We start from the raw sequence: 10646 nt of genomic DNA, 5'->3' as shown, positions 1-10646 counted from the left end.
GTTAAAACTATACTAGATCTTCTCTCCATCCCAACAGAAGGTGACCAGGGATGAACAGAAGGTCTGATCGATTTCAGCTTTAAATTGTTATTTAGTTGGACCAGTGATTCTGCCACTTAGTCCTACAAAATGATTTAATAAAAAGTTTAAATCTTCACAGGGAACCCTCACAGAGTGGGAAGCCCGGAGGAAGCTGCCTGCTTAGCGGCTGTATCAGCCAGCTCATTACCACAAATTCCCACATGCGAGGGAACCCAACAAAAAAACTTCACACTGATGTGTTTTCGAGAATGCAGGAGGACCAGCCAATCCTGCATCTCTTGAATGAGTTGATTAGATGGCATCAACTTCTGTAGTGCAGATAGAGAACTCTGGGAATCACAATAAATAATATAAGAGTCCCCAGTGCTACCTGCACTAAAATAAATTTTAAAACACTAAAAATAGCATAAATCTCAGCATTAAAAATTGAGAAGTTAATAGGGAGGCTTTTTTTAATTGTTCTCTCACCGATGATGACAGAACATCCAACTCCATTTGCTGATTTTGACCCATCTGTATATACAGCAATCTAGTTACTATGCTCAGAAACATGGGCCAAGAAGCTACTTTTAAGCTGAACACTTGAGCTGATCTTTTTGTTGTCTCTAATTTGGCAAATATAGGCTAAAGGAGGCCTACACCATGGAGGGAATTTAGAAAATGTTGTTTCCATAACCAGTGGACGGAATAAGGCCTACCTCTCGTCGCACTGATGTTTAATCTAACTTCAGGGGCTTAGGTAATGTAGGTTTAGTTGGTGCTCTGTCAACAGGATGTTTTATATACTTAAAATTTGGATTAGACTGAGAGGTTAGTGCTCGTGACAAATATCGGAGACCCTGTTCCTCCCTCCGAATGAAGAGAGGAGGAAACCAGAATCTACATAAAGGCTCTCAACAGGAGACGTTTTTAAAAAGCACCTGTACAAAAACGCAATGCCATATTGTGTACTACATCCAGCTTGCCTAACAAGGTCTTACATGCCGAGCCATAAATCTGAGATCCATAATCAAATCTTACTCAAGCATAGGGCCTGATAAATTCTTAATAAGTAGTACGGTCAGCTCCAAAATTCAGGTTACTAACAACTTTAAGAATATTGCAAAAACAAAAAAAACGTTGTTTACATTTACTGCAGTCTCATTTATATGTTTAGCAAAAGTCAATTTTTTGTCAAAAATAATTCCTAAATATTTGACTTCATCTTCATACAACAAAATAGAACCTTCTAAAAAATGAGGTTGGAATCTCTTCCCTTCTACGTGTTCTACAAAAACGTATAGCTTTAGTTTTCTCAGCAGAAAATTTGAAACCTTTACTATTAGCCCAGGTAGTAGCAGCATTAATTGCAATCTGAATTTTAGTACAAGCTTCAACTGCAGTACTCTACTACACAAAACATCATCATCATCCGCGAATGCTTGACCAGTTACTCCAACAGGGAGATGTTCAAGTAAACTGTTAATGGCAATATTAAAAAAGGTTGGACTAAGCACACTCCCCTGTGGAATGCCTTCTTCCTGAAGATACTCTGATGAGAAGGTAGAACCCAATTCTAACTTTAAGGTACCGGTCAGACAGGAAGTCCTTGGCAAAATTGAACATATTGCCACCAATACGCCATTCACCAGCTGCATTAAAATACCTGCCCTCCAGGTAGTATCAAACGCTTTTTCCAGATCAAAGAACACTGCAATGGTTTGATTTTGAACTGCAAAAGCATTCTGAATCTCACGTGTGAGACATAATAAGGGATCCAAAGTACTACGATTCTTGCGGAAGCCAAATTGCCTCTTCGACAACAGGCTCTTTGTTTCTAATAACCATATCAGACGAAAATTCACCATTCGTTCGTAATCTTGAAAGACACAGCTGGTAAGAGCAATAGGCCTATAACTTTTGGGATGACTAGGGTCCTTTCCGGGTTTTTAAAAAAGGAACTATGACAGAGTTTTTCCACAACTTGTATGAAGTCCCTGAGCACCAGAACTTCATTTAAAACATCGACAAAGAATTTTTTTGACTCCAGAGGTAAATGAGAAATCATGGCATAAATATATCATCTTCTCCAGGTGATGTTGGAGAGGACAAAGATAAGGCATATTCGAATTCGACAATACTAAATGGAAGGTTATATGCCTCAGAGTTAGAACAAACAGGCGGATTAACTATAGTCATGTTTCTAATATTGCGAAATTCAGGGGAGTAGTGACTGGGGCTTGAAATGCTGGAAAAGTGCCGAGCAAAAGCCTCTGCCACCTCTCTTGCATCCGATATAACTACCAAGTTGATTTTCAAAATTGGTAAAGGAGAAGGGGAAAATTTCCCTAGTAATTTACGGATTCTATCCCAAACCAGAGAAAGTGGCGAGTTATACTTTAATTCTGATATGTACTTAATGAAGGATTTCCTCCTTGCTTCTTTAAAGACATGCTTTTGTTTGGCGAGGTTTTTTCTTGTTGTATTATTCTATTAACTAAGACAGGACGCCTTCGATATCGCTTGTAACTAGCTCTTGCAATTTTTCCTACTCAAGGCACATTTACTATTCCACCAAGGTACCAGTGGACGACGGGGTTTCCCTGATGTTTTTTAGGAATTGACATCATTGCCCCTCCAATCATTATACTAGCGAGATATTCGTAGGCAGCTGAGGGGCAAGGAAATTCATTGGCCTTACGATTGACCTTGGGTAGATTTTTCATACAGCTGCCATCTGCCTCCTTACCTTCCACTTGGGTAAAGATGGGAGGGTGTATTTTGTACATACTTAAGATGGATGGGATAGTGGTCGCTTCCATAGAGATTTTCATCCACTGAACCACTTATAGTCTAATCGTAATGACGACGAACATATTGTAAGATCAATTGCTGAACTAGAGTTATGGGCTACAACAAACCTTGTAGGAGAACGTTGTTTCATTAAAACTTCATCATTGCAATCTATTAATCTTTCAATTATAAGACTATACGGGTGATCACACCTACCTTTCCACCCACAAAGTATGGTTTTGCATTGAAATCCCCCATCAGAATGAAAGGCTGAGGTAGTTGGTCTAAAAGTGATTGCAAATCTCAACATCTAATTGTCTTGGATTGCCAGCTCTGTCCACCAATAATCGAGTTTCTAGGCCAGGTTCTAGATATAAGAGCACAGAGTGACCCCATTTGTTGATGAAAATCTGTGTGCACAAGCTTGCAGTATGGAGTCTAATTTGATAAAACTTTTTGTGGTATGACTTGGCCGCAAATAATACATGTACCACCATGAGAACGTTCACCTACAGGTGGTGGAGATCTGTGAAAAATAAAGTTCTGTCCACAGTTAGGAGAAACATTACCAAGTTTAGTCTCTTGCAAACAAAGGGCAGCTAAATTATGCTCCTTGAAAAGGACCCGGACCTGTTCTCTTGTTTGAATGGAAACCTCGTATGTTCCACTAACATAGAGCCATTATTTACTCTTAGTTTTTTTTTTTTTTTTTACTTTTTGGACTGGATTGGGCTGGTCTGGAAGACTTGGTCTTGGTCTTTGTTTCATAGAAGAACTTGGCAGATCCTCAAGAGACCTGCTATTTCCTCTCTTGGGTAACCCTACTATGGTGTGGGGATATAGGTGGAGATGATGAAGGAGTGCGGGGTCTCTTATTTCTAAGAGGCACCGTCTCTGCAGGGTGCACCTGAGCCTTATGAGGTGCACTGATCAAGGTGTCATTCTGGGACATACCCAGATCAGGCAGTGAAGCTGCCTGTGAGGCTTCTACATCAGAAGCCCGAGAGACCTCCCAGAATCCCAGAGGAGGCCCATCGGAGGGGACAAAGGAGCCTTCTTGGATGAAGGCGGAAATGCTGAACGTACTTCGAGCTCAGAAGGGGATAGCTGAAGCTTTGGCTTTGAAGTTGGCATCCTAGTTTGATCATTTTTATTCGATTTTCCAATTTTCACTACATCACTATATTGAGGTCTTGGGAACAAAGTCTTTTTGCCAGGCCAATACTTAGATGTTCAGCATGAGCTTTCTCTATGGCTGCCACTTCTTTTTTAAATGACTCACATTCCTCATGCCTTACATTATGATTACCCTTACAGTTTATACATAATATTGATTAGAACAGTTCGCCTTCATGCTTTTTGTAAAGAGCAGGCAGCACATAATTGGTTCGAGTACACACCTTTGACGAGTGGCCATATCCAAAAACATATGAAGCATTGGAGTGGTCTATGCTTAAAAGGTCTAACATGAAATCTCTCCTTGTCAACATATACATAATCAGGAACTTCATCATTAGTGAAAGGAAAAGGTGAAAAAATAATCATTCTTGACCTTGGAACCTTGAAAAATCTTCCACACTTATCATCACACATTTCCAGCAATTCCTCGTCAGACAGTTCATATAGGTCTTGACTAAAAACCACTCCCTTAACATAACTAAAACTATAGTGTGGTTTGACCTCTTTTATCATATTAGTATTTTTCAGTTTAGAGATCATGTGGCCTTGTCTATAAGACTTTGCATAGACCAAAAAGCTGTTCTTTCCCAATCTAGTAATATCTGAGTTGGTCATTGTTCCTACCAATGTTCTTAAATGTTTCCTGAAGTGAAAAAGATTAGAAAAGTCTGATTTTGTTGAAACAATCAGCCACCTGGCAGTAGAGGTGTCCTCACCTTACGTTTCCCATCTGAAGTTTCCTGACTGACTCTAGCTGGATAAAAGGAATCTACTTCAATATTCTGGGGCTGTGATTATTGAGTTTGTGGTATAATTCCACCGTATTGTGGACTTCATATCGGTGTTATATGGACGCTTTAAGAAACTGAAGAGTATTTTGGTGACTGTAACATGAGCCGTTACACTGGGCATTCAGGGGTTCCAGTGCTCTAGGTTTTGGGCGTTGTCAGCTACAGATCCCCATAAAACTTGCAGTATGTGCAGAGCAAATTTTTGTACAGCAATGAATTCCTGCCCGGAATGTCATGCTTGGCCTAAGTCGCAGGGGAGGTTGTTTTATAGGAAGAGGGAACATTGCAGTTTTGATTCTTCCCTCTTGGAGGGGTTTAACCTTCACCTTACCTGGACAATTCGGCTGCTCCCTCTCCCCTGACGCTAACTCTGGTGTTCCTGTCTCCTTAAAAAAAAACATCCATCCATCAGCGCCCCCCCCCCCCCCCCGAAAAAAAAACCCCCCCCCCCAAAAAAAAAAAAAAACTTATCAGCATTATCCACCCAGCCTGAGTAGATTCTATACAACTCCGTGGTTTGGATGGAAAAACTAATTATTATATGCTGGACCCGGGGAAGGAACCAAGATATACAGTATGTGTGTATGTGTTGCTTTAAGGAAGTGAAACAATAGAGAAAGCATTATGCGGGTTGATGGTCAGGGCAGCAGTTTCCCATACAGGGAGAGGGTGAGATGCTTAAGTTTTGTTTTATCACGTTTTATTGAAGGATATTACAGTATGCAGAGATAACTATGATACCAAAACTGTACTTCAAAGCCTATAGCGCTCACACACACACTGCTCCTTTTTTTGCTCCTTTTTTTTACTTTATGCTAGTCTCATTTGTATTTTTTCTGGATTTTGTAACTTCATGTCTGGCATTATTGTCATTACATAAATGGTTGAAAAACAATAAAACTCTAAAACAAAATCACAGAGCATTCCACATCTTCTACTGCTTGCATTTACACCAAAAGCTCATTAAGACAGGAACTCCTTTCTTTGACTGAGGGAAGGGGAGAAAAGTACTAGATACCTCAATGCGCTCCCAACACTGAAAAAAAATTATGAAATTTGCACAAATATTTTCAAGTGATATTTTACTAGGGAGGTCATATCCAATGCAGTTAGATGCACTACGCGATAACAACATGTTACCATGGCGTAAAATCTATTTTTTTTTTTAGAAAATAAATTTTTTTATTGAAATTCTTCTATACTGGCAACTTTCCCTTCTTCAGTTCCTCAAACAATAGAGTTTAAAGATAGCAAATAGTTGCTCTATGACTATTTTTTTTGTCTCTCTCTCCCCATGAAGCTCTAAAACATGAATATAAGAGTTATTATAGAGTATATAGTCTGTTTTTTCCGGTGTAATTGTTTTTCCTTCTTTGTTAATTAAATTCCCTACTCCATTTCAATATTAGTCCAACACGAGGACAATACTTCCTGGGACAAAAATAACTAATAAGAGTGCCACCACAAAAAAAACACACACTCCCTCTCTTTGAGAAGATGGAAGGCGATTAGAATTATTACCACCTTGTCTGGGTTTTTCACAGGGTGGAGTATCTGGATTCATCTCAACCCCATCCTCATCATCACTACTGGGGAACATTGCAAACTGAAAGAGAATAAAATAAGTCTAAAATCCAGTCTTAAAAGTATGGTACTAGTATGTCATGAAATCTCCACTTCCACTAAACTACCTGTGACAAATGTTAATCATAGCAAAAATGACTTGGTTTTTACTTCATAGCCAATAAATATAAGGTAAGTCCCCTTCCAAGGAGAGAAACTGAATCATTCAAATGTAAACCATAAAAAATCAGTTTCTTTTTTTATAATTTCTTATAAAAAAATTACTGCTCTCTCTGTTAACCCTTTAACGCCGAAGGAGTATAATAATAATCGTCTCCCGTATGCCGGCGGGGTCTGGGAGTCAGCGCCAAAGCGGAAGAAATGTTTTTTTCGAAAAACCCCAGCACGCTTAGTTTTCAAGATTAATTGCTAATTTTTGGCTCCCTTTTTTGTCTTTGTGTGAAGTTTAGTAAGCAACCATCAGAAGTGAAAAAAAAAATATCATCATCATATATAAATAAGGAATATATGATAGCGCGAAAACAAAATTTCATATATAATTGTATTCAAATCGTGCTGTGAGCAAAATGGTTAAAGCTAACAAGTTAACTTTTTTTCCGTTGTATTGTACACTGAATTGTGATCATTTTGGTATATAACTCACTGTAAAACGATTAAGGCAACACAGAAAATATTATCACAAAATGATGCATGAATTCGTAACGTGCGGACGTAAAAAAAGAAAAAAGCAGTTTTCAAAAACTCACCATAAATCGAAATATTGTGCTAGAGACTTCCCGTTTCTTGCAAAATGAAGGTAATTGACGGAATATTCCTAGACTGTTGGAATATTCCTAGATTGTAAGTGTTGTAGCTTACAATTGCAGTTTTCGATCATTTCGGTCAAGTTAAAGCTTGACCGAAGGACAAATTTTTTCTATTATAGTTATTTGTATATGAAAATATTTCAAAACTGATAAAAGGCACAACCATGGGTTGTTTTTAGTTGTATTCTACATGAAATTGTGCACATTTTCATATATAAAACTTTATGTAATAGCAATTTAAAATGGTGCAAACATTACGACAATCGGACAAAAAAATTTGATTTTTTCGGAAGAGTTACCGCGAGGACGTAAGGAAAAAGTTTATTTCATAAATTAACCATAAATCAAAATATTGTGTTAGAAACTTCCAATTTGTTGAAAAATAAAGGTAAATGATTGAATATTACTAGAATGTAATAGTTTTAGCTTACAATTGCGTTTTTCTACCATTTCGGTCGAGTCGAAGTTGACCAAAGGTTGAAATTTTGCCACTTATCGTTATTTATATGAAAATATTTCAAAACTGATAAAAGGCTACAACCATGGGTTGTTTTTAGTTGTATTCTACATGCAAATTGCACACATTTCCACATATAAAATGATATTGTTATGATACAATAAAGTTTGTTCATACTTTACCTGGCATATATATATAGCTGTATTCTCTGAAGTCTGACAGAATTTTCAAAACTCCGGCACACGCAGTGGATCGGCCAGGTGGTTAGTACCCATTTGTTCCCGCCACTGGGAGGCGGGTATCAGGAACCATTCCCATTTTCTATTCAGATTTTCTAGTGCCACTGTCCCCTGAGGGAGGTGGATGGGTACTTGTTATTATATATATCTGCCAGGTAAGTATGAACAAACTTTATTGTATCATAATATAATTTTGTTCATGACACTTACCTGTCCGATATATATATATTATATAGCTGAATCCCACCATTGGAAGTGGGAAGGGACAGAATAGAATGATTTTGGAAACAAATTACATGCAGATGATTGACATCTTGGTTCCTTACCTGTTAGCATAGCTGACATTGTGATTACTGTCACCCAATTCTGCCTCTGCTTTACTAGTCTCTCCAGCAAGGTAGTGACCTGTATAGCTGGTGAGTTCTAGATGATCTGTCAACGGGAGCGTGACCACAATGCGACCAGACCATATTGACCATACTCTGAGGGCAACGAAGCATAAAACCACCACCTGACCTAGCCTAACGAACGTTATTCCCCTACACTCTTAGGCTACAGAAAGGGAAGTCCGCCTCAAGCGGCCGACCCTACAACCATAAAACAAAACCATAAATTAAAAGCACACCTATCCCTTTTCTATAGGACAGGATTCGTGCTGCTTCCGCCCCCGAAGATTGTTGTCTGCGGCTATGTATGGTCCAAGCGAGTAGCAATTCTCATATGCCATCTTCACATCCCTGAGTAGTGTGAAGTGAACACAGAGTTTGCTTCGCCAAAATGTGGCACTCGGTATGTCACTGAGTGCCAAATTCCTCTGAAATGCCACCGAAGTTGCTACAGCTCTAACCTCGTGCGCATAAACCTTCAGAAGCTTCATATCACCATCTGAACATGAAGAATGGGCCTCTCTGATGGTCCTTCTTAAAAAGAACGCTAGGGCGTTATTCGACATTGGTAAGTCTGGCCTTTTTACGGAACACCACAGACTGTCCGATAGGCCTCTACATAGTTTGGTTCTTTCCAGATAAAATTTGAGAGCCCTGACAGGGCACAGGACTCTCTCTGGTTCTCGTCCCATGATCTCCGTTAATCCTTCATATCAAAGGTCTTGGGCCTAGGATTGGAAGGATTTCGTTCTTTGCTAGAAAAAAAGGAATCGGGGAACAAACTGCATCATGTCCTCTGAAACCCAAATTCTTACTAATGGCTTGAATCTCGCTAACCCTCTTTGCCGTGGCCAGAGCAGTTAGGAAAATAGCATTTCTTGTTAAGTCCTTTAAAGAGGCATATGCAAAGGTTTTGAAAGGACCCGATATCAAAAAAACTTTAGATATATCCAAGTTCCAAGACGATCTTCAGTTGCGGTACTTTCACTGTTTCAAAGGACCTCAAAAGATCATGAAGGTCCTTATTGTTAGTCAAGTCTAGACCTCTATGTCGAAAACAGTTGATAACATGCTTTTGTACCCTCTGATCATTGGGACAGTAGTTTATCCACATTCCTTAGATGGAGGAGGAAATCAGCGATCTGGCTCACAGAGGTCTTGGAGGAGGAAATTATTTTCCTCCTACACCATCTCTTAAAGACAGCCCACTTCGACTGGTAAACAGCTCAAGAGGAAGCTCTTCTTGCGTTGGCAATAGCTTTTACCACCGCTCTTGAAAAACCTCTCGCTCTGGCCAACTTTTCGATAGTCTGAATGCAGTCAGACTCAGAGCAGAGAGGTTTCTGTGATACCTCTCGAAGTGGGGTTGTCTGAGTAGATCCATTCTTTCTGGTAGAATCCTTGGGAAGTCCACCAGAAAGGCATGACCTCTGTGAACCAGTCGCTTGACGGCCAAAACGAGGCTATCAGGGTCATTCTCGCTCCTTGCGATGCTGCGAACTTCCTGATAACTTCTCCCAGGAGTTTGAACGGTGGGAAAGGCGTAGACATCCATCCCCGTCCAGTCCCATAGAAAACGCATCTACAGCTACAGCTCCTGGGTCTAGAACAGGGAGCAATAATCAGGAAGCCTCTTTGTTTTCGATGTCGCAAATAGATCTACTACTGGGCGTCCCCCCCCAAAGTCTCCACAACTTTTGGCAGACTTCCAGATGCAGAGTCCATTCGGTTGCAAGCAGTTGATTTCGACGGCTGAGGATGTCCGCACGGACGTTTTGGACTCCTGAAATGAACCTCGTCAATATCATTATGTTCTCTCTTTTGTCCAAAGCAGACTCTCTCTCGATATCTTGAACAGGGAACAAGAGTGTGTCTTCCCCTGCTTTTTTATATAAGCAAGCGCCGTGGTGTTGTCTGAATTGATTTGAACAATTCGGCCCGTAACTAGTCCCTCGAAGAACTGAAGAGCCAACCGAATTGCCTCCAATTCTTTGAGGTTTATGTGCCAAGTCCTCTGTTCCCCTCTCCAGAGGCCTGACACTTCCTCCTTCCCCAGAGTGGCTCCCCAGCCCGTCATGGACGCGTCTGAGAACACCACTAGGTAGGGCTCCGTAGCTCGAGGGACAATCCTTCCGAAAAAGTTTGACTGGGTCGAGCCACCACTTCAGGTGGTCTATGACCGACTGAGATATTCTCAAAGTCTCTTCTAGATTCTCCTTGTTTTCCCAGTTTTCTGACTGGAAAAACTGGAGCGGCCTGAGGTGCAACCTCCCCAGGGAAACAAACTTCTCCAGCGAAGAAATGGTCCCCAGCAGACTCATCCATTCCTTCGCCGAGCATGTGTCTCTCCCTAAGAAGGCCGACACTTTTTCTAAGCATTTTTGCCAACG

The 10646-nt window shown here is 40.2% G+C and overlaps 1 long non-coding RNA gene across 1 annotated transcript in view; it reads right to left on the bottom strand.

Moving 5' to 3' along the window:
* Window positions 1–6316: 6316 nt before the first annotated feature.
* LOC135221414 (uncharacterized) overlaps window positions 6317–10646 on the bottom strand; it is a 135337-nt gene continuing 131007 nt past the window's right edge. Inside the window, exon 3 of the long non-coding RNA XR_010315935.1 lies at window positions 6317–6390. This is a non-coding gene — a long non-coding RNA (uncharacterized LOC135221414). The remainder of the gene's footprint in view (window positions 6391–10646) is intronic.

This window comes from Macrobrachium nipponense, chromosome 2 (genome assembly GCF_015104395.2).
Source record: "Macrobrachium nipponense isolate FS-2020 chromosome 2, ASM1510439v2, whole genome shotgun sequence".
Classification (NCBI taxonomy): Eukaryota; Metazoa; Arthropoda; class Malacostraca; order Decapoda; family Palaemonidae; genus Macrobrachium; species Macrobrachium nipponense.
Note: the sequence above shows the minus strand (reverse complement) of the source record. Positions and strands in the feature narration are given on the sequence as shown.